A 25,296-nucleotide genomic window follows, 5' to 3' on the forward strand; every position below is an offset into this window, starting at 1 on the left:
AGTTAACAGCAGCTGTCCAGCAGCCCCGTTCCCGGGCATGGATGCTAGAGCCTCAGCCCCTCATTGTCTTTCCCTCCAAGGCTTAGCTTCATCCAACATGATTCCTTCACGGACAATTGGAAGCTGGGTTTTTGGAAATTTAGTATTTACTTGAAAGAGGATCACTCTTATTTATTGCCACCAGTTAAAGATTATGGCAACATGTCTGCTAACAATTTGCTTTGTGTAATTTTGTTCTAATGCTAATAAGCAACAGCTGGGACACTTCCTGCACTAACTTCCTCTGTGGTTCCAGTGCAGCAATCACACAGCACCAAGCACTGAGCTTAAGAGCACACACGCTGGCCTGGAGACGCTGTGCAGGGCAGCCAACATGTCCCTAAGCTGTGCCCCGACCTACCTCCAGACCCGGGGCTTCTTGGCACACTTAGCAGGAGGTGGAGGAAGTAGAGGTTGAGAAAGACCATTGCCCAGGCCAGCTGCCAGGAGGACCAGGAGTTGACAGTGTGACACAGAGAGGGAGACAACGAAAACATGACAGATGTGCAACAGAGCGGAGAACTGGCTTGATGATGACCAAATCATGATTCTATATGCTGCGGGAACAGCAGCATCTTTCTGTCTTCACAGATCCACAAGCCACCCATACCTGCCCTGTCATCTACTTGACCACATGGCCTGAGCCCTGTGGCTCAGTGCTGTGTGCAGAGGCAGGAGAGTACATCTCCCACAACTGCTTCCTCACACAGCTCACTGTGAAATGACTCACTGGGTCATTTTCCAGTACTATCAAAGGTTGCTTTCATCAGAAATGAAGCAGCCCAAATCTTGAGATGGCCCTGCCTCCCCACCCAGGGCAGACTGCCTTCCCTATGATCATGAGAAGTGGCTCTGCTTGGCTTCTTCCTGTTACAGGGAGTTCCCTTCCCTAGGAGCTGGCTTATCTCCCTGTTGGACAGTTCTGGTGGTTAAAAAAAAAAGTTACTTCTCAGGGAGACACAGATGTCTGTGAATCAGATATGAATGTCTGAGGTGAGGCCAACTCTGAAATCTTTGCTTTTTAATAGAGTTTTTCCATGTAGTAGTCAAATCTATAACACAGACAGAAATTGGCTAGTTGATCTCAAAAACAGGCTCCTTTTCTATGCAGTAGAGGGGTGGATACCATATAAAAGTTCTACCCAGATGCTGGGTTGGGTTACTATTGCTGTGGTAAACACCATGACCAAAAGCAACTAGGGAAAGAAAGGGGTTTTACATCTTAGAGTTCCACATCACAGTCCATCACCAAGGGAGGTCAGGGCAGGAACCTGGAGCAGGAGCTTATGCACAGGCCATGGGGGGGGGGGTTGCTGCTTACTGGCTTGCTCCTGGGCTTTCTCAGCCTGTTTTCTCATTTACCTACAGGACCACCAGGCCACAAGTGGCACCACCCAAAATGCAATGGGCCCTCCTATATCAATCACTAAGAGAATGCACAACAGACTTGCCTATAGGCCAACCCCACCACCACCCAAGGCACCCCAAGGCAAGGTCTTACTATATAGCTCTGGCTGTCGTGGAATACAGACCAGGCTGGCCTTGAACTCGAAGATATCAGCCTGCCTCTGCCTCCCGAGTGACGGGATTAAAGGCACACACCACCACGCTCAGCTATTAATGATTTCATGTATGTGGGTGTTTTTTCTGCACACCAGAAAAGGGCTTCATATTCCATGGGACTACAGTTATAGACAGTTGTGAGCCACCATATGGGTTCTGAGGATTAAACTCAGGACCTCTGGAAGAGCAGCCAGTGCCTCAACCACTGAGCCATCTCTGTAGCCCCTCTACAGGACAATCTTATGGAAGCATTTTCTCAACTGAGAGTCCTTCTTACTAAATGACTCTAGCTTGTGTCAAGTTGACATAAAACGAGTATGGTTGTTTGAATAAGAATGTCCCTCATAGGCTTATATATGTGAATGCTTCATCACCAAGGAGTGACACTGTTTGAAAGGATTAGGAGGTGTGGCCTTGTTGGGTAGGTGTGGCCTTGTTGGAGAAGTATGTCACTGGGGGTAGAATTTGGGGTTTCAAAAGCCCAAGCCAGTCCCTGTGTCTCTCTTCCAGCTGCCTGCAGGTCTGGATGTAGAACTTTCAGCTCCTTCTTCAACATGTCTGCCTGCATGTCACCATGCTCCCAGACATGATGATAATGGATTAAACCTCTGAAACTGTAAGCCAGCACCAATGAAATGTTTTCCTTTATAAGAGCTGCTGTGAGGGCTGGAGAGATGGCTCAGTAGTTAAGAGCACTGGCTGCTCTTCCAGAGGACCAGGGTTCAATTCCTAGCACCCACACGGAAACTAACAACTGTCTGTAACTCCAAGATCTGATACTCACACATGCATTCAGGTAAAACACCAATGCAAATAAAATTATATATATATATATATATATATATATATATATATATATATATATGAGTTTTCGTGGTCATGGAGTCTCTTCACAGTAATGGAACAGTGACTAAGGTTACTAGCTAGGGCACCAGACATGTCACAGTCTTCAAATTCCTCAGACTGTCATGAGAAGAATGATGAAAAAAATTTTGTAGTCTCACCAAAAAAGGAAAAAGGAGTTGCTAGGAGAATTTACCATGTAGTTATATATCTGACTGTGTTCACATAAGCATACATGCTTGGTGAATAACCCTACCTTGACTATGAAAGAGACACTCAGAGATGTAGAGGCCCTGTATCTGTGATACAAGGAATCAAGTATACTTAAAATATGTTTTATTTTGATTAAAACCAAGCAAACAAATGAATCCATAATTGGTGGTAGGAAGAGAAACAGTCTGCCATAGGTTTTGGAAAGAGTGGTTTATGACCACACACAAGTTTAACCTTGTGGTCCTGTGTGCATGCCTGAGAGAGCATGCATTTGTGAGTTAATGCAACAGAAGTGTAGAAGGTTAGAGGAGGGAGATGATGTTGCTTTCTGAAGCATTCCTCTGAAGAACTATCTAGCAATGGTTTATTTAGAATCAGAACCCAAAATACACACATAGTATGCAGTGTACCCAGCTGTTTAGGTAAAGTTCTGGATGATGCCTTGGGGTCATTCGAGAATGTTCAGACCCTGAGACTCGGACAAAGCAGACAACGCCCAGTATGTGACATGTTGCACACAACCAACCACTTTGTTAAGTACTTGACCCATTTTCCTATGTTCTCCCAAACAGAACTAGATTTTGTTTTTCAATCTGAGCACAGAAAAGGAAACAGAGACCATTTATTAGGAACGGGGAAGCACTCCTGATCACGAGTGGGCAAGTAAGCAGGGCAAAGCCTGAGCTCCAAAGTGGATCGTTCTCCAAGCCTCCGGTTCTGAGAGAACTTCTGAGAGCAGAAGTGCCGCTGAGACAGGTTCACAGGAGGGTTTGCAGCCTTCACTTGTTCTGGGTCCCAGGCTCTTCTAATCCCCCACTCTGCCCTGGGCCTCAAATTCTGATTGCCTAGGTGCCCTGTGGCAAGAACCACAGAGCACTTCAGTTGACTTCAGTTACTGTGTTGTTGTTTTTGTAATACCTTTTTGAGATAGGATCTTGCTGGGTAGCCCAGGCTGGCCCTGAGCTCACAGTCTGGTCTCTGTCCCCTTCCCTCAGGTAGTGAGATTACAGGCTTGTGTCACCTTGCCCAGCTACAGCTTTGCCTTGATAACACCTTTTCCTTTTTCCTTCTCAACCCACTATGTCTCTTCAAAACGGGAGCAGGGTTTCTTCTGGATGGTTGGGTTCTCCACTGGGCAGGCCTCTCTGGGAGAGGCAGGTGCCTTCGCTCTTCCCACAAACCACTCTTTCTTTTGCACTGATGGAGAGCACCCAGGACCCAGAAGGTAGGTAGAAGGGAAACTCCACCTACCATGATCGTCACTCCTCCCCTGAGAACAGATTCAAAATAACAAGGGCTTCCCTAACTGCCCTCACCTCCTGCCCACCCACACACACGTAAATAGTTACTGAGAAACCTGCAGAGTAGAATCTGTGACTAATTTTTACATAATCAAAAAAACTCCAGAGCACTTGTTCACCTTCAGCTAAACCACTTTAAAAGCCTAGGCATGTGTTCCGGGATGTTTTGTTGATCAGAGTATTTTTGTGCAATTCTTTGGAGACAGTCTTTAAAGCTAGAATGCATTCTTTCCAAGCATTGTTGAAGTCCATCATTGCGCCTCATGGCAGTGCAAAGCTGCTGGGATAGTGAGTGATGATGCAGGAGATAGCAGGCTGAAGTCTAAAATTTCATGTCTCCATTCCTCTTCGTCTGACCTTTTCTTGTGTGTCTTCCTTACTTGGTACAGATGGTTTGAACAATAACAGCTGTGGCTTGCTTGTGGAGACTATTTTAAAGGGCAACATTATTTGGATGGGAAATATTCAACGTATTCCTTGGAAAGTAGTCCCATTGAGGATCCTGTGAGGGGGTTCAAACCCGTGGATAGCAGTCTCACACCTGGAGCCCAGAACTGCAGAGCTGAGAGAAGAAGCACTGGGCGACACCTGCCCAGCTCAGCCTCAGGGTAGAACTTTCTCTGTGTCTTCTTGCAGTGGTTCTCTGTGGCAGCAGAATACAGTACAAAACAAAAACAAGCTCTCCAACCAGCCACTGCACACCTCCAGCTCCCTTAGCATCCACTGTTGTAGGTGGATGAACCTCAAAGCATTTCCTGCTCAGTTGTTTTAAAGAAGGCTGATGCAGTCCTACAACTGTGGGCTCCTTCCTGACTTCATCTTGGCCTCTTTGCCAGGCTCACCTCATCCAGACACTGATGTTTTTCTCTCTCGAGTCTTCAACTCTTTAAAACATTCCTATTGTGGTGTTTCTTCTTGTCCCACCAGGTCCTGCTGCCCTTCTCAGCCCCAAATAGTCACACAGAGACTTATATTGATTATAAAACTATTGGCTGATGGCTAGGGCTTCTTATTGGCTATCTCTGTCTTAATTATTAACCCCTTTCTATTAATCTATGTATTTCCACATGATCTGAGCTTACTGGAGAATGCCCGGATCTGTTACTCCTTTGTGGTCTACATGGCGTCTCTTTCTGGCCCTTCTCTGCTTACCTTTCCCAGAATTCCCCTTGCCTACTAGCCCCGCCTATCTTCCTGCCACCAAATGGTGTTTTATTTATCAACCAATAAGAGAAACATATATACAGAAGGATATCCCCCATCACATCCCTGGGCTGGAGAGATGTTTAGGAACACTGACTGCTCTTCCGGAGCCCCCACACTTCAGCTTGTGACCTTCCATTACTCCAGGTCAGGGAATCCAGTGCCCTCCACTGGCCTCCATGGGACACACACACACACACACACACACACACACACACACGTGCACACACACACACACACACACACACACACACACACACACACACACACATGCTGCGCAGACAAACATGCAAATACAACACTCACGCTGTACAGACAAACATGCAAACACAACACTCACACACATAAAATAAAATTTTTTGAAAAGGAGACATGGTATCCTTTTCCTTGAGTTTTTATTTTCCATTTCATCCTCCCCATCTCCATATTTCTTTTTCTCCCTTTTTATTGTTTTCTCCAGTCTGCTGTTTCTTTCCTCCCTGGCCCTGTAGGGCTGGCCTCTGCCTGGTTTCTACTGTTCAGTTGTCATCTGCTCCAGCATTTCTTGGCTCGGTTATGCTTCTTGCCCCATATTTACTTGTCCTTACCATTTTAAGACTCTCCTCTAAACTCATGATTGGAACAAAAGTCTCCCTTTAGTGTTCTGTTCGGTGATTCACCCCAATGGCTCATTGCTTGACCTCCTGGACTTCGTAAAAACAGCACCCATCCTACCAGGCGTTCCTTCTCGTTTAGTCTTGAAGGTCAAGTGCCATGTGACCCAGGTGACTTGCTTCTCCCAGGCAGACCACCTCCTCCCATCTGCAGGAAGTACTCCAATGTCCAAGAGCATTCTGGGAATTCTCCAGTCCAGCCAGCATTGAAGACAGGATAGCCACCTAAGTCAGAAGGATTCCTCGGGTGAGGCGCTGTTATTTTGGCATTTACAAGTCTATTGAGATGTGAGCAACACTAACTGGCTATGTCCAAGCAGAGAGCAATGGTGAAAAATTTTGAGACCTTTCTCAGCACAGTTTCCCACCCTGAAGGTCTTTCCAGTAGTCAGATTTGTTTCTTTCTCAGGAACTGAAAATCTTTCTGTTAAAGTGTGAGAATTTGCTGGACTTAGATTTCCTGATTATCCATTATTTTCTCAGCCACAATATTTAATTTTCTGTTGTTGTCCAATCTTATCTTTAATTTCTTGGGAATTAAGGGGAAAAAAACAGTTCCAATTAGCTTCAAGAAAATGTAAAATATCAACTGCATTATAAAGCAAATATTTCCACTTTATAGACATTGGTTATATTACTGCTCTCCATTCTATACATAGAAATAATGATTAGTATAAGGATTTCACCCTTTAGCTGCATTTGTGAATAAATTTACTTTTATATTCTCCATATGTGCAAGAGAATTAAATAAACTGATTCAGTATAATCTTTTCATCATAATTATCTTCTATTTTTTTCTTTTCACTAGCAGAGAAAAGTTTTGTTAATTACGTGCTATTGTAACATCACAAAGCATCAGGAGGCCAAAAGGTGTGTTTTACTACAGCGCCAGGATGAGGTTGTCATTATGTGACAAGCCTCTTGCGAGAGTGGGCACTGGGAGATCCTGGCTGCCTGAGCCTGCAAGGTGGAGTGATAATGATTGAAACATTGTGTCTTTTGTTTTGTAAACTGACAGTTCATTTGCAGATTCTTTCAACTCAGCCTTGGCCAATCTGCTCTTTATTGGCTTCATTTCCCGTGCCCATTTGGGAGGCGTGGTGACCTCTCCCTACCTAGGAGGTGGCTGGGGCACCCTTTACCTGGGCAGCCTCTTCCTCCCATCGCTGTACTGCATGCAGCAGACAGAAGCCAAGGACATAGTAAGTCCAACTCCCATCTCAGTGAGAAAGCAAGTCGACTGTGTTCCCTGTCCTTCCCTGCATGCTCTTTCTTCCTTTCTGATTAAAGACTTATGAAGGGACAGGCAGTGTGTGTGTGTGTGTGTGTGTGTGTGTGTGTGTCTGTCTGTCTGTCTGTCTGTCTGTCTGTCTGTGAGAGAGAGTATGTGTCTGTGGTGTGTCTATGAGGATGTGTGTCTGTGTGTGTGTCTATCAGAACGTGTGTCTGTCTGTGTATGTGTGTGTGTGAGTGTGTCTGTGTCTCTGGGTCTGTGTTTGTGTGTGTATCTATGAGAGTGTGTGTATGTGTGTATGAGTGTGTGTGTCTGTGTTTCTGTGTCTGTGTGTGTGTGTGTGTGTGTGTCTATATGTCTGAGAGTGTGTGTCTGAGTATGTGTAAAAGAGTGTGTGTGTGTCTGTGCATGTAGGTACGTGTGGGGGTCTGTGTATATGTGTGTGTCTGTGTATGTTTGTGTGAGTGTGTCTGTGCATCTGTGTATGCGCATGCTTGTATCTCTCTGTGTGTGAATGTGTGTGTGTGTGTGCGGGTCTGTGTCTGTGTGTGAATGTGTGTATGAGTGTGTATGGGTCTGTGTCTGTGAGTGTGAGTATGTGTGGGTCTGTGTATGTGTGTGTGAGTATGTGCATCTGTATGTGTGTGTGTTTGTGTGTGTGTGTGTGTGCATCTGTGTATGTGTGTGTGTCTGTGCATCTGTGTGTGTGTACTCCTGCCTGTGTACTTCTGTTGAGGTTGAGGACTTGAGGGAAAGCTGAGCCAGTAAGTTTGTGCGTCACTTGCTTGTGGGGGCACCAGTGTGAGCAAGACCTGGAGAATGTACTGCACATGCTTGCATAACTTGAAAAGCCATTGTGCTTTACTTCATGTGTACCCAGTGGGATCCTGGGACATCACTAACTCTGTGTTTCATTTGAAAGTGCTTGTGAGGAAGAGTGGGGCTTCATGTTTAGGAGACGGGGTCGTTTGGGTGCTAACTTAAAAAAATACCTATGGTTGTAATTTTTCAGGATAAATAGCAGTGAATAGCTTTCCTTGGAATAGTGAGTAGTATTTACATTGGAGAAAGAGCCCAAAAGCCTGTCACCTGGGGGAAGGGCTTTGCCTTAATATGTGCTCTTCACAAGCATGATGCAATCAGCGCTTCCCAATACTGGTACAATCTCTCACCTCACAGTGTTTCTATGTAATTGTGTCACATAATGGGAAATTGTAATAGGCAATTTGGTTCTGTAATTCAGTTTGCAAAGCATGCAAACACGAGATAACTAGGTTAAATGCAAATCAAATGGGAATTACACGAAGGTGCAGAAAACAGGGGGAAAGATGTTGTGTCCAAACTTAGAAACAGCTTGAGTTCTATTCCTCCCTTCAAAATGGGGGAGTTTATTAAAGTTATTTATCCTCTACTTAATGTCGTCACACACTATTCATGTAGACACATGATCTCAGTGTGAGCACGCATGTGTCGTTCCTGCACAGACTCACCAGTTTCTCATTAGTGGTAAGCAGGCTGCAAGCATAGCATACGCTTTGCTTCTTAAGGATGTATTCACTCTTGTAATGACAGAGTCTTAATATGAAGGCCATGGTCTATAAGTTTTGATTTTCCAAAGCTTTTTTTATTGTTGTTTGTAACCTTTTCCTTTGGGCTAATTTGTTCATTATCTAGAAGTCTGATTTTATGTTTTTCGTTTTTGTTTTTTGATACAGGGTTTTTCTGTATAGCCCTGACTGTCCTAGAACTCACTCTGCCAAGCAGACTGCTCGTGAACTCACAGAGATTCACCTGCCTCTGCCTCCCAAGTGCTGGGACTAAAGGTGGGCACCACCATCGCCCAGCTATGACTTTGTTTTTTAAGCACTCTCTTAAACATTATAGTCAGATGTATACAGTTCAATAAAAACCTACTGGCCCTAATTATTTGACTAATTTGAGGGCATGTTTCTTTTTGTTTTTTTTTTGTTTTTTTTTTGTTTTTTTTTTTTATGTGTGTGATTTTCATTTTTAGTGACATTTTTTAGAGCTGTTTGTCACCAGGTTGGGTGTGATCGAGATTTCTAAATCTCAAGGTTTCAAGGTGGTGCAGCTTTTTTCCTGTTTGTGCCACAAACATAAATGACTTCTGCGATTTTATATAGAATGGGCTCTAGAAGAGGCTATGTGACCTTTATCCAATCCACTCTCAGGTTCCTGCCTGGGGCAGCCTGGGGCTCCCACTACACAGCCTCCCAAGGACTTGCTGGAGGATTCCAGGGCTGTGGGAATCCCTTGTCCTTCTAGTTGTAGTCTGTGATCACAAGGGGTAGCAGAGGATAGGGATAGGAGATGTGATCTGAGCCCCCACGGGAGTGCCCCCTTCAGGTCAGCATGGACCAGCCTCTCTAGAATCCTATGTATACTTACTGATACCTCCCTCCTGCTGAAATTCAGAATGAGTCAAGTGAACTTGTCATGGATCCAGCCCAACCTTGACCTTCCAGACCATGTCTCTCTCTTGTTCCTTGTGCTCAGAAGTGCCTTGTCAAAGTTGATGGTTCCTCAGTGAAAAAAAGATTCACTGGGTGGCAGAAAACCTCTAGTAGAGAGATGTGGTGGCACACTCCTTCACATTGTTACTCTAAGGCACAGAGGTAGAAGGGTTGAAAGTTGGGGATCAACCCGGGTACAGTAAAACCCTAACTTAAAAATAAAACAAAGGAATAGGAAAAAATGAAAACAGCCGTCTTCCCATGCCAGTAATGAGTGTAGCTAGAGAAGGCCAGAAAGAAAATCTTTGGGGTAGTTCTTGACTGTTGGGGTGTAAGTCCCCAAAGCCTCTGTCTTCCATTTACTTAAAACCTTTAAAACTCTAAAATTACGAATCTTGACTCAAATAAAACTACTTCTAAGCTCATATTGCCCCTATTCCCCCACACCAGCCTAGGTCGGGATTGGATAGTACCCTCTTCTCATGTGCCCATGAAGTCCCTGGTCATATCTACAGGAAACCCCACTTCCTAGTGCCCTTCCTCAAAGTGTGCATATCTCTTCTATGAGCCTGCTCCTGCCAACAGATAGTGGCAAGCTCTGAAAACCAGCACACACCAGCAGCTGTTTGTAGCACAGATGTATGAATGGCAATCAAGGACAATGTGCAGAGGAATCCCAACATAAAGGTTACAGTTTTCGTGTCAAATATGAACATGGATTTGGCCACCTGAGCACCCGATGTCCTTCAGACCTAGAAAGGAAAGAGCTAACTCCATGATAAAGGAAGGCATCCTGGCTACACAGGGTGAATGGTTTGACTTCCTTGGGGCCTAGGCCTGGCTCAGCATGTCAAGTGGTCCAGAAGCTGACCTGCAGGTGTGCACACACCTCAACCTGAAGATGCTTGTACAGTGCCCCATTTCACTTCTCCCTTGCACACTCCTCCCTTGGATTGTTTTCTTGGAGACAGGGTTTCACTGTGTGACCTCACTGTGTGACTCAGTGTGATTCTGTCACAGTCTGCATTCCCTTTGCTGGGAATCCAGGAATGCTGCACCAAGTCCTTGGCCCTGCTTCTTAAAGATATAAGATGGATGGAACCATTGAACCAAAAACCACAATCCTGGATTTAGTCCTGGTTTTTAGTGGCCAGCTGAAGGACTTAGACCAGTCACTTCATCATGACTAGTGTTATTTTAAACAAAATTTATTTTTTATTGGAAACATCTTCATCAGCGTCAACCAATTCAAATATTTAAAGTGCTTCGGTACATGTAAATAAATCTCACTATTTGAGCAATCTGTTTTTCTATTAATGTTCTTAAAAGAGATATTGCCCCTAACCTTGTGAGTTGGGGAGGGGAATAAAAGGAAAGACCCTTAATAACTGTTCCAGGGTGCCTCATCTCAACATATTGAAAATAATGAAGTCATGTGATTTTCCCAGATCCCATAGAGTTGTACCAGACAAGGCCCACATACATGTTCACACATTTGGGCTGTCCCACTAGCCCACAGGTCATGACTTAGCAGTGAAACAGTATATTGTAACTAGACCTTCCCCCACCAAGTCCAGAGCAGGAGGGTCCACTAGACCTATGTGAGGAGAGGGGAGGAGAGCTCCAGAGCTCATGAAGTGGCTGAGGTAAGCTGACGACCTGGGAGGCTCTCTCAAATGGAAGTCTAACTGGGAAAATAGTAAAAACAGGAGGGTTGCTGTGTGAGTCACCATGAGAGGGCTTTGGCTACTGGGAATTCTGGGAATTGAGAATGCCATCCCCTACACAGAGTCAGACAGATCAAGCCTGCTGATTGCTGAGAACTTCCATTCATTTTAGTGCTCAATGAACTCATGAATTTCCCCATTACACCTTTCACTTAAAAATCATTTTTAAAGTAGAATTGCTTTTCTTCTCGAACTCTTCGCTGAGGTTGACTTGATATCTGTCTTGGAGCTGCTCCTAACTTATTGCTAAACTATTAGTGGAAGCAATGAAATACGTTGAAAGATGGAAGCTATTTAAATGAGGAATATTTCTTTGAGATCTCCGGGGATTGAAGGGATGGATTATGGATCAGATGGCAGTATTGCTGGTTTTGGACTAACAGGCTTGGCAACAATGTTTTGTTAGCAGCAGCTAGTCACTGAATCCCATTACTTACTAAGGTTATCACTCCCAGCAAAAACTGCAAATTACAGTTTCTTTCTCTCCAGGCTGAAGATAACATTCTTAAAAATTTGCATCTACAAATAGTATCTCATTAGCAGAGAAAGGGTAAACAGAAACACATTGAAACTGTCATTTACAAGCCAGGTTGATCCTAGTGTTTCAATCTCATTAGTTCCGTTCCCACTCTGTCATTTGGCGCTGGTGTGGACTGTGTGTCAGAGAGAGCAGGAAATGGTGTCTTTTTCTACCACTGGTTGCAGATGACACTGCCATGTCTAAGAATTAACCCTCTGGCTTATAAAAAATAATAAGTAAGCAAATAAATAAATCTTAATCCTGGTCAATTCAAACTCTACGGCTGGCTCATGGTCTTGAGAGGAGGCATTTCAGTGACCCTGGAGAGCCACTCTTCCCATTAACTCATTAACTCACGAGGCCATTAACTCATGCCTCTTTGGAGCCATTTTATGACACCGGCTTGGAGGTGTTCATGACTTATGCCCTCACCATCTCTCCTCTCCCCACTGCATCTTTTGGCTCATCTGATGTTGAAACTCCATGACCTCTTATCCCCAAACTTCCTTTGCCTGTGTTTCTACATATCCACCCAGTCCCTTTCCCAGAATGCTAAGGGGTCCAGCGAGCCTCAGAGAGGGATGTGGAGCACTAAGGTGGCTCCATCACTCCCAGTGGAGGGTGTGCCATACACTCCACAGGAAACGTTATCTATGGCTCCCTGCAGATGAGCACGGGGCTGGGGGGGGGGGAGTTCCTTTGGTGAGAAGAGCTTGGGAGAAAGCTGTCTGGGGAGTCCAGAGCCAGTGCTCAGGTGGTGTCAATCCCAGCCTCACCTCTGAAGGGACTGAATGCACATTGTCTGCCTGTATTGCCCAGAACCCGATTAAAATAGCAGTGTTCATTCAGCCCCAGTTTAGCTGTGAACTTTCCAGTTCAAGAGTTGTTGGTTTTATTTATTTTTTTCTTTCTGGCTCAAAAATTCTCCAGAGGGGATGGGTTTGTTGTGTGTGTTGTGTATATATTTGGGGTCTTCTGCTCTCATTTCAGTTGTGGGTACCATTTTCCTCCTTCTATGGCATCCTCCATCCCCCACATCTCCTCACTCGATGCCCTAGCATTTCCCCCAGGAAGGACTCTGTTCTCTGGTAGAATTGCCATGTCTATACTCACAGTGAAGCCCTATGCTGTGCCTCTGCATCCTTCCACTTGGCTCTTGAAACACTTTTGTGGGGGTGCGAGGGGTATTTCCTCCCCTTGGACCTTCCACTCGCACCCAGAGTGAGAACATCTCATGTCTCACAGCTTTGTGTTTCCCACCAGGAAACACATTTCCAAGGGCCTCTGTGACTTGTGAAAATTCCTTCCAAACCTGGAAACAGGGTGGCAGATGAAAGTTCTTCATTAAAATTAGACACTTTAAAGAGGCATCGAGTAAAACTCTCTGGAAATCTGGTCTGCACCTATCAAGGAGGAGGCTGCTGGAGGCCTGGGCTTCAGAAAGAGGCAGGGGTACAGACAATAGGGCCCTGGGCCTAGACTCCCTACGGCTGGAGGTTTGAGTCTACTGGGTTGGGCTGGTGACTTGCAGTCACCTCTTTTCTCCTGTATGCTCAGAGCCACTCTGGTGAGGTGCCTGGGGGGTCCTACTGACCTGCTGTCCCAACCAACAGAATATGATTTATGACCGAGAAACTGGTCAAGCTCTGGATGCAATTTCAAGCTGTGTTTTCTCATCTGGGCGCCTAATGTTTGATTGTGCAGCTGGGCGGTGTCCTCTCTAAGCTGCTTTTCTGATGTGAGCCAGTCCCAAGCTGGGGGTGACGTGGAACAGCCGAGTGCAATTGGAGCCTGGAGCAAATGCCTGGCCAAGGCCTTAGGAAACTCAGGGTGGGAAAGCAGCTGTTTGACTCAAGCTGAGTGTGGAAGGGGGAGGCAGCAGATTGGGGATGGGGGATGGGATGGGGGATGGGGTGGGGGCTTGTCCTGGGTGCTTTAGGCAGAGCTGACTCCATGCGAAGGTTTGTATGAGCACCTGAAGGACAGCAGACAGGTGACCAGAGTGGAGCTGGAGTCCTCATCTGCAAGACCTGTGGTGGCAGCCCGGGATAAGAAAAGACTCAGTTTGCCTCTGAGGAATCTGGAAGACCAGCCCATTTATTCCAGGTCTCAGTTCTTAGACCCTGGGGGCCTTTAGGCTTTGCTCCCCTTGACCACCAGGTGACGGTGTTGCTGTTATGGCAAACCAGGCCATGTTGTCAGCCACCTTGGCCACCTTGTCCTTGTCCCAGGAGGGAAGCAGTGACATAGGAGGAAGTCACTGGCCTGAGTTCCTTCAGGGATGTGTCTCAGAGTGGGAGTTACAGGAGTCCCCTAAGTCTTCTACTACAGTCATTTTTGAAAGTTTACTTGTTTGTTTTGTTTTGTTTTTTAATACCTGCTCCATCATGCTGGGGACTGAGCCTAGAAACTTGCATGCTAGGCAAGTACTCAATTACGAGGCTACGTTCCCCTCCTTCTGGAAGTTTTTGGAGTCACTTCATGTCACTGAGTTTGTTTCTCCATCTGTGGAAGAAAGGTTTAGATCAGGCCCACACCCTTCATCTTGTGTCTGAGGCAAAGGATGGGAGGACAGGGAGGAGGTCAAAGGCAGGCCTGGCCTCACTCCTACTTCCCCTAGAGCTGTGCCACCTTTACCTACTTTCTAAAGTCATTAAAGCCTTTTCTTTGGAGGTCCAGTCACCAAAGCTGTCGAAACAAACATATAACAGACAGATAAACAAGAGGAAAAACATCCAAATCCACTGTCAACACAAAACCCACAGCTCTCATCTTAAAGGGAATAAAGAGACAGTTTATTCTGGAGCCGTTCTGAGTGGCCGTGGCCCATGGATTTAGGACACCCTGAATTCCATGTTCTAATGTGGAAGCAACCTCATGAAGTTTTATAGTTTTACAGAACAAAGAAAGTCCTAAATCAAGTCAAGTTCAAAACACACTGGTGGAAACATCAGAGGGGCAGTTACAGTGAGATGGGAGCTTTTTTCAGGCTCAAGATGCAGTCTGGTGACATTCTTAGCTTTTGGGTCAGTGGAAGCTGGTGGTCTGCTAAGTTAATAGATTGTAAAAGATTTTTATCAGTTAGTCACACAATGTTCCTACACAGAGGTGGGCAAGAAGTGGCTGTTCCAGAGGACTAGAACTAGCCCAAGGTAAGGTAATAGCCTTTAGGACCTGTAACATTCCATCCTCTCCACACAACTGAAATTCTATCAATTAGTCTCTACAGACACGCCTTCATTTCAGGAGTTTTTGTTCATATTACAAAGAGGACATTACATAAAGAATGGAATTAGAGGAATGGCCAGATGGGTGAGGCTTGAGCACTCTTCTCATGGAGAGGAAGATGGGAAGAAGTGGTTTCTTGAGGAGAGATGAACGAGCCTAGTAAGAGCACAGCTCACCTGGATCTGTCTGTGCTGCTTTTCCCCCCATGCATTTCTTGGTCTCCTAGGTTGGTGACCTCTCTGGGTTTGGGATTCACGTTGACTGTGCCCTCATAAGTGGGCGTTAGTAGACAGAGGAGCTCAGGGGTGCCTTCTCTCAGCACTCCCAGAGAGGAGAGAGAGGCACAGGACATCAGAGATCTTGAGGTGCTTCCTTAGTTGAGCATGTCAAAGTGCCAACTTTAGACATTGTTTTCGGAGCCCATTGACTCTACAGGTTGAGGGGACATGAATATGTTCACAAAAAAGAATTCACTGTTTAATGGGGTGTCTTCAAATATGTCTTTCACTTCTGCCTTCTAGATAACCACATACTTACTTTTGAGGAGTGGCATCACTGTGATAGGTCATCATCATCTTTTCTGAACTTGTATTTTTACCCAGAGTTCAGGCAATGTGAGTGTTGAGTCATCTAGAACCTCCTGCTCCTGCTTGGAGCTCACAGGAAAGGGTCTATGGGGGGTTTTGTCTTTTTGTTTGTTTGTTTCATTTTGTTTAAGTCTCAAACTCCAAGCTTCATGAAAACCCTTCGTGCAGAGCCCAAAGAAATCCCATGACTATGTGAGGTAGGTGGGCAAGCCACAACTCAGATATGGGACTATTTCATCTTCAATTTTATTCACAGAAGATAAATTGATTTTGCAGGCCACAACCAGATCCTCCGTTGATTGAACAATTAAAAAGTATGAAGGAGGCCAGGCATGGTGGTACATGCTTTTAATCCCAGCACTCAGGAGGAAGGGCAAGGGGTATTTCTATGAGTTTGAGGCCAGCTGAATCTACACAGTAAATGCCAGCCAGCCAGGTATTCATAGTGAGACACTGTCTAAGGGAAAGAAAGAAAGGAAGAAAGAAAGAAAGAAAGAAAGAAAGAAAGAAAGAGAAAGAGAAAGAGAGAGAGAGAGAGGTGTGTGAAAATAAAAGTGAGTGATACAATCCATATTCCAGAAACTTAATGGATTTGAAGAGCAAAGAGTAAGCTGGCTTGCAGCTGAAAGGTTGGCATCTGGTCTTATCACCCCTCCTCAGAGCCCCGAGGCTATGAGCCAGTGACAGCCTCTCTGGGTTTCAGTTCTGTCACCTGTGATGTGAGCTTGATAATCAGCAGTAGGTTAGCAGTGAATCAGAGAGACAGTAGGCCCAAATCCCTGGCCGTTTCCTCTTTTCCTATCTCCCAAGTTCACAGAAGAGACCACCGATCCAGGGGTCTGGGCTGGTGGGACAAGCAGAATTCTGTCTCTCCTGTGGTGGGGATTGAGAAAATTCCCAGGGTGAATGAGGAAAGTCACCAGGAAGGGTTGTTTTTCTTGGCTGGTTTCTCACTCCAAATTGGTCCTCTCATGGTTACCCAGGTAACCTGCTGTCCTAGTCAGTGTTCTACTGCTGTGAAGAAACACATGACCATGGCAATTCTTATAAAGGAAAACATTTAATTGGAGCTTGCTTAGACTTTTAGAGGTTTAGCCCATTATCATCATGGCAGGAAGCATGGTGGTGCACAGGCAGCATGGTGCTGGAAAAGGAGCAGAGAGTTCTACATTTGGATCTGCAGGCAGGAGAGAGAGAGAGAGAGAGAGAGAGAGAGAGAGAGAGAGAGAGAGAGAGAGAGAGAGAGGGAGGGAGGGAGAGAGAGAGAGAGAGAGAGAGAGAGAGAGAGAGAGAGAGAGACTGGGCCTAGTGAAAGGTTTAGGCATTATGTTACCGGAATAGGAAGTATCCTGGTCAGCCCAGGGTTCCATGGGAACTAAGTCTGCATGCAGGTGCAGAGGACCCCTTTAAAAGACAGACCCCTGCCCATTTACACTGTCTCTCTCTCTACTCTCTCTACTCTTCTCTCTGCTCTTCTCTTTTACCACCTACTCTCTCTCCTCTCTCTCTCTCTCTCTCTCTCTCTCTCTCTCTCTCTCTCTCTCTCTCTCTCTCGTGACCAGCCATGGCGGTCAGCCATTAACCCTGTTTCTCTTCTTTCTTAGTCTCCCTACTCTGCCATAATAAACTGCTTAATATGTCTAATAGTCTTGTGTCTCATCTTGGGCCTCCTCGTCTTTATTTCTAATTTAAACAAAAATCTAACACCTAGCTTGGGTTTTTGAAACTCCAAAGCCCACCCCCAGTGACACACTTTCTCCAACAAGGCCATACCTCCTAATCCCTCTCAAGTAGCCTGGGCCATTGTCATTTAAACCACCATACCTACTTGGGCACATTCATCAAAGACAAGCAGAGCCAGTATAATCAGGTTTTTCTTTGGGCTGCCAGCTCACAAATAACAACACAGAGACTTATTAATTATGAAAGCTTGGCCTTAGCTTAGCCTTGTTTTTAACTAGCTCTTATAACTTAAAATAACCAGTTTCTATTAATCTACATTTTGTCACATCCCACCCATCCTGCTTCCTTCATGTCTTCTCGTGTCTCTTAGGTACCTAGATTCACCTACTTCCTCTCTTTCTGCCCAGAAGTCCCACCTATACCTCCTGCCTAGTTATTGGCTGTTCAGCTCTTTATTAAACCAATCACAGCAATATGTCTTCACCCAGTATACAAATATTCCACAACATGTCAATGTCTTAGAGTTTCTATGGCTGTGAAAAAACCATGACCAAAGTAACTTGGGAAAGAAAGGGTTTGTTTCAGCTTACCTCTACATCACAGACTATCACCAAAGGCAGTCAGGGTAGGAAGGCAAGGCAAGAAGCTAGAGGCAGGAGCCCAAGCAGAAGCCATGGAGTAATATTGCTTACTGGCTGGCTTCCTATAGCTTTTTCTGCTTGCTAGTTTATAGTACCCAGGACCAGTAGCCGATGTAGTACTACCCACAATGAGCAATGTTTTCCCAAAATAACCATTAATTAGGAAAACGCACCACAGGCCAGTCTGGTGAGGGCATTTTTTTCAACTGGGGTTTTCTATTCTCAATCAACTCTAGCTTGTATTAAGTTGACATAAAACTAGCCAGGCCACCCTCCCAAAGTTACATCCAGGGCTAGATTGGACAAAGAGACAAAATACTCTTTAAATATTCACAAGGAGATTGCCTTGTGCCTGTGATGAGTATGTGGGGTGCACTGTTTGGGGGCAAACCCAGTCTTCATAGCTCTATTATGTTGTAAACACCAGGGCCTGATTCTCAGCAGTCTGTCCTGTGGGTGCAGGGTTAGAATGAAAGGCTGCTAGCTCGCATCCATAGAGGTACCCTGACTTTCCCAGCATGTCCTACATATGCAGTAAGTGAATGATTCTTCTGGCATCCCAAAGCCATCAGAAGCATCCCAGCATCTACACTGGGGATTCTAATGACTACATTCTACCAGTCAAGAACCATAATCAACACAAATCCCACGGGCTCCTGTATTTATAGGCATGTTTGTGTTTCACTGTAATCTCTCTCCATGTGGCCATTCATCCTTACAGAGATTTGGGGGTTCCTGACATGACAACATAACAGGTTTTTTGAGGCTGGTGTTCTGAAGTCAGGTGAGGTCATTTGTATATATTCTGTTAATCAAAGAAGTCAAAAGTCCAACCAGGTCCAAGGACAGGGAAAGCAGACAGAGCACGATAGTTCAATGGAACTATCAGACAGCAGTGGGAGGGATCACTGTAGTGTCTTTACAAACACTCTACCATAGGCCTCTTGCTTTATGCTTATAAGAAGGTGCCTTGGTCCACACTTAAGATGAAGTACTGACTCCAAGATGGTAATGATAGCACAAGTAGATGCTAGAGCTACTAAAAACTAAGCACATGCCGTGCATCTTGGGGGCCACAACCTACCTCCAGAGGACAGATTTTTTTCAGCAGCATTTTTCCAAAACCAGCATGTCAGAAGACACAACTATCTTAGAGAACATGGTGACAATACTGAATAAAATTGGAGTTGTGTCTACACAGTAGTAGCATCAATGGTTGGCCTCTAGAAATTCTCAAGTACTGACAAGAAAGTGAGGACGTGAGTATACAGGAGCATTGTTCCAAACAACAAAACACTGTACAACCTACTGTTGTTAACACTGGCAAGCATAAACTCAAAATTTCACTCAAAGGACTGCTGTACAATAAATAAATGATATAGATGTATCAATGTAAATAAATTTTAGAAATATAATAGTCATCAAAAAGAAGAAAATCGAAGGAGATGGGGGGCAGGCATGGCACTGGAGTGGTGGCTGAGAGCTTACATCGGATCCACAAGCATGTGGCAGAGATAGAGAACACACACTTGAAACAGCATAGGATTTTGAAACCTCATAGCCCACCCCCAGTGACACACCTCCTCCAACAAGGCCACACCTCCCAATCCTTCTCAAATAATTCCACAAGCTGGGGACTGAACATGAAAACATAAGAGCCTATGGGAGCCATTCTCATTCAAACCACCACAAGATCTTTATATGAAATAGACTGAGGTTGTCACTCCATCCACTCCCTGCTGCCAAAGAATGAGGATAGCTTATTTGAGTCACCATTGCCAAATATCATAGCTGTACTGCCCCTAACCTGAGATCCATAACAGGGTGGGTGGGTGGTGCTGGGGGTGGAACTCAGAGGAAACACACTTCCCTGGCACAGGTAAAACCCTTGGCTCAATTTAAAATAATGGAGATCTGTAACAATGCATAAACCCTCGGTCATGGCCTCATTTAGCTGACTCCTCCATAAATCTGTCAGGGGACATAATAAGCACAAGGTAAGAGGGAGATATTTACAGAGGGATCCAGGACTCAGATCAGCAGGGCTCTCTCTGGGTCCAGATCTTAGCTCTGTCTGCCTTTGACCAGAGGAAATCAGAACTGCGAAGACTCACAGACTCACACCCTTTCCGCCTGTGATCTTAGAGATGAGGAGAGGAACTTCTCCAACACCATTAACACATCCACTCTCCTGGAAGGATGCTTTTGGACACACTCAAGCCTTCTGCTCACATCTGGATCCACCATTAAGAACAGAGAAGAGGGTGTTATGATGGCCAAGGACTCGGGCAGTGTGGCTTTGTAAGGGAGGAGAGGGTGCTTGCTGTTAACCTGAGGAAAGGAGCGGGCGAGACTGGGGACAACAGTGCATGTCAACCCACAGTATGGATGCTAGAAAGTCCGATTCTTCCAAGTCTCTTCCAGCACAGAGACATATCCAGTGACGCGTGTTCTGTCCTCTGCCAGCCACACCATCCTCAGGATGTATGTGGACAGCTTGTGAGGTAGGGAGAGAGATAGCCTCAGACAGAAGAACAACGGAGGTCCCTGCCACTGTTTGGAAGGCTAGGGTGGGGAACAGCATGAAGCTTTAGCTCAAACTGCTTCTTGTCCCCCAGTGACACCTCCTCTCTTTATTCCTCTTTCATTCACCTACTGTCTCCCTAAGGGTTTGACCTCCAGGCTTTAACCCTCCTTGGTGATGGTTAATTATATCCCTAGCTTCAGAGTGCCTGAGTCTCAGGATGGAAGAGCAACGAACGCCAAGAACATTTGTGTTAACCTTGACTGAGAAGCACCGTACAGAAATCCTAAACACGTCATTAGCAAAACAAATGTGGGTTGCTAATACTTGACTATTTTTGACCGACTAAATCCCAGCAATTTCATGTACGAAATTTCAGGTATAAAAACAATTCTACCCAGTTAGATTTAACACAGAGACACAAAGGGAGCTTAGCATTTCATATAGTCATTTTAATATGCCATGTTATTTTGGCAGTAGATAGTGAGTTGGAAATATATAACTTCAATTTTTAAGTAGACTGGAAGGAGAGAGGAAATATCCTTAGCCTAGTAAAAAACATAGCACCAAACTTAATGATAGAATATCAAAACTATGAGCAAATCAAAGGGAGGAAGCCAGGTTCTCCTTGTGAGAAGGAAAGTCCAGACAGTGCAGGGAAGCCCAGAATGGACTGAGTGATCCTGGGATAATCAGAGGCAGCAGAACAAACTCACGTCAAGCTTAGTGATGTTCAAATGGGTAGATACAGACATAACTGTAGTTCTCACATAAGCATGGGTGAGCATTTTGTGTTGTGTATGCTTAGTTCTTTCTGCTGAAATCGAGCAAACAGTGACATTCCACCCTAATGTGTGCATACCTTGCACAGATCTTGGCTTCCAAACTGAGAAATGATCAGTTTGGGGACAGGAAAAACACAGATGGACCTAGAACATATTATATTGTTTTTAAAAAGAAAGGAAAACAAACATATAGAATGGATGCTAGATCATTTATGTAAACGTTTCATGCTGGGGAGGTGAAACTTAATCCTCCATCCCCAGTCTCCCTTGCTGCCCCTGACATGTACACACACACACACACACACACACACACACACACACACACACACACACAGTGCAGTTTCAATGGAAAGGTACACAGTATTCATGGATGGGACAACCACATCCTAAAGGTATTGCTTTCCTGTGAATTAATATGTAACTTGGTCGAAGTTCCTTCAAAAGCCCATTCAAGTTTCACCTGGTAGCTCCCTCCCACCAAGACCAGGCCATGGGAAAACAATGTGAAGCAATGCATAGCAGAAACAGCCTCAGCCACTCTTTGCTATCACCCCCCCCCCTCGTGATGTAACTGTGCTCAGAGTTAAGTTTTGAGTTTGGCCTATGACAGGATTTTGATATCAGCTGGGTTCTATGTTTTTAACAGAGTTGCCAAGGAGAAAATTAGCCCCTCTTACTTCTATTGCTCTGGAACCAAATTCTCCATTATGCTGGGTTCTGGGTAGCCAGGACATCATAAATAACACCAGCAGTGGAAAACTCACCTTCCATTTCGTGAGTTTTTAGTTCAGTTGTTCCCTGACCTCATCTCAGTTCTCTCCATCACTCCACCACTGGGGATAGTGTCCGCAGGGAAACTTGCATTCTGAGAGGTGCATTTCATCCTCTTCCAAGATGGAAAAGCAGGTTCATTGAAGAGGAAAGAGCAAGCACTCACCGCCAGCTTTCCCCTGGACAGAAGCTGTAAAAGACATCCAGGAAGAATCTAGTGGGAAGATGACTCTGAGGCTGGAGCAGAAGTTTATGGCTGCGGTTCATACCTAGAGTCGCCCTATGTCCCACCCTGAGCCGGGTCAGCCAGCTTCCTCCTGCTTTGAAGTCTTCAGGGAGCTCCATGATGCAGCTCAGGTGAGACAACAATCTGACGCTGCACCCATGTGCACACAACGCCAGCTAATATGCAAATCATTTTATGTTATTTGAACCTAACTACCCTGTGATTACCACCACCAAAAAGTGGGGAATATATTATTTTGTAGGGAGGAGGCAAATCCCCATAACTAGTAAACATAGAAGCCCAAATTTACAAGAGATTAAAAACAAAATCTGCCCTTTGAGCACTCCCTGCATCCTTGCTTTCCTGTACACTTGTGCCTGCACTGACCTTCAAACTCAAGTTCAGAAATGGTCAGGATGTCTGGCAGAGGCAAAGATCTTAAAGAAGACACAGAAGGACCAAGGGAGGGTCTTTTGGTAACTTAATGAGAAGTCTTTCTAAACTAGGAATTGCAAAGGGCAGCCAGTGACCCCTCTCTGCACACCAGAAGGTCCATGCAGTGAGCTACTGCCTGGCCAGGCCACTGCTGACACCTTGTGGTGAAGAAATAGCCCTGTTAGTTTCCTAGATAGCCAAGGGGCCAAATTGTTAGCAATCAACACACACACACACACACACACACACACACACACACACACACACACACACACGGGAGGGGGCGGGAGGGGGTTGATCCTGTGTTTCCAGGTTCCCCTTGCAAACCCTGTAGCTGAATCCACAGTGCTAGGACTGTTGATGGCTGGTGATTCCCCCACCCCCAAAACACGGTGGGGTCTGCTGGATTTCCTCTGGGCAGGAGCTACCCAGCTCTGGCCAAGGCCAGAGCAGCAGTCACATGCCCCCTAGGTGGCACCTGCTGCTAAAGGGAGAAGCCCACATATTATGGCCCTCTCCAAACAATGGACAGCTGAAATAAAGACTTACACAAAAGTCAGCCTGGGCTAGACACTTGAATAGCGGGTCCATTTGGGGCTTCTGTCTCTGCAGCCATAGAATTTGAGTGGGCTTGAGAAGGAGGTCAGGGGACACCCTGCAGGACATAGGTCATGTGGCAGGTGGCCTTCTGTCAACCCCATTAAGGCAAATGACACTTTAAAGGCAGAAGTCACCAAGGGACTTGTTTTGATGGCAGCAAGGAAAGCACTTGTAACTCTAAAGAGGCGCCATTGACAGAGCAAAGGGGCGCCAGATGTCTGAATGCAGAAGCATCTAACAGTGGTGCCTTGTCGTTTTGTAAATGTGGCACACACTAATTTGAGTTCAAGGCACCGTTAATATTCTAGTGGGGACCACCAGCATGGCTGTGACTGGTTTAATTAATTACCTTGTAAGAATTCAGTGTGAATTTATCTGAAAGCATCATGATCGCTCCTATTAGAGCAAGGAGTCCAGATCCTGGTTCCTCAGGTAGAAGATGAACATTCTGGATTTCTTAGAGTGGCCTGTGAACATGCATGTGTCATGAACACACACAGTCTTATTAGAAGGGGCAGGAAGAATCACGAAACAGTGGCAAAGATCTGGCTGAGAACTGTTGCGTAGGAGGTCTCACTCATGGTAAGATCTTTGCCCTTGAAGGAGCTCACGAAGCACCACTCAGAATGGATACAAGTAAATTAAAAAGTGGAGAGAGTTGGTAACCGCCTGGGGTAACTAGGGTGTCACAGAAACAGGGCTAGTGGAATTGAGTCTGGAAAGAAAGGCTTGCCCTGTGCAAAGTGACGCTGACGGAGGACAGAGGAACCTTGCATACCTTGTGAGCAGCATGTGACTGTGCCTCGGTGCCCGGGAGGGAGGGAACTGTTAGCCCCCCCCGGAGCCCCGCCCCGGAGCCCCGCCCTCGGGGCCCGCCCCGCCCGAGCCCCGCCCTCGGGGCCCCGCCCCCGGAGCCCCGCCCTCGGGAACTTCGTTCCCGGAGCTCCGCCCTCCGAAGCCCCGTCTCCGGAGCCCTGCCCCCACATCTCCGCCCAGCTGCAGCCCAGCCAGCTCGGTAAGAGGAGAAGGCTACTCTGAGGACTAGCCTGCGGTTTTCATTTGATCCAAAAATGGATCCAAAGCTCTGGTAATCTCATCCTCTCCTTCCAAAGAAGGGAGAGGTCAGGTCCTCAGGCCGGGAACGCCCACATAAGTCACCACAGCAGGCCTGTGGGAGGGCCCTGGAAGCCACTGGGTAAGGGAGCACCCACAAAAGCAGGCCTAGAATTTTGTGTCAGAAAATTACTTTCTTAATACTTTAAAAAAAAATCATTGTTTTTCATTCTTATTTCTCTGCCTATTTTTCCTTTCAGTTTTCTTGAAACGGTTTCTTTTCTTTGCCTTTTGTTTTAGTTTACTGAGATAAAGTCCCACTTTGTATGTAGCCCAGGCATCATAGTGATTTCCAGGCCAGCCAGCTCTACATGGAGATATCCTGTGTCAAATAAATAAACTGAATAAATAGTGCATGGGATATGTCCCTTAATCCCAGCACTTGTGAGGTAGAGGCCAGCCTGGTCACCATAGCCAATTCCAGGACAGCCAGGCTTATATAATTAGACAGACCCTGCCTCAAAAACAAAAGAAAACTACAACAACAAAAAAGAGTTGAATAAATACATAAAGCCAGGTATGGTGGTAGATGCCTGTCTGTACTGAGCACTAGAGAGGCCAGTGCTGGGGACCTCTAAGTTTAAGGTCAGCCTGGGCTATACAGGAAGACTCGCTCTCAAAACAACAGCAACAAAATTTAAATAATTATATTTAAGTAAAAGCTAGTGAGATTGGCTTAGCAGGCAAAGGCACTGCCATGTAAGCCTGGGGACCTGAGTTCAATCCCTAGGACCCACATAGAGGTGGACGGAGAGAACTGACTCCACAAAGTTGCTCTCGGGGTTGCGCGGGTGCGCGCGCACACACACATAACTAAAGTGATAAACACTACAAATTATGCTCCAGTTTTTTTCCTGCATTATATTAGCATCTATGCCCTTGTTATTATATCTGAATATTACATGACCTAATAACTAAGCACAATGGCATCAC

At 45.6% G+C, this 25,296-nt stretch overlaps 1 long non-coding RNA gene across 1 annotated transcript; it reads right to left on the bottom strand.

Moving 5' to 3' along the window:
* Positions 1 to 5,512: 5,512 nt before the first annotated feature.
* Positions 5,513 to 24,094, bottom strand: LOC113834293. The gene is made up of 4 exons (XR_004768457.1): positions 24,029 to 24,094; positions 21,983 to 22,179; positions 9,459 to 9,672; positions 5,513 to 6,344 (listed from the first exon to the last, which is right to left on the bottom strand). It is a non-coding gene; the product is annotated as an uncharacterized LOC113834293 (long non-coding RNA).
* Between the last annotated feature and the right edge of the window lie 1,202 nt (positions 24,095 to 25,296).

Source organism: Cricetulus griseus, chromosome 2 (assembly GCF_003668045.3).
Source record: "Cricetulus griseus strain 17A/GY chromosome 2, alternate assembly CriGri-PICRH-1.0, whole genome shotgun sequence".
Classification (NCBI taxonomy): domain Eukaryota; kingdom Metazoa; phylum Chordata; class Mammalia; order Rodentia; family Cricetidae; genus Cricetulus; species Cricetulus griseus.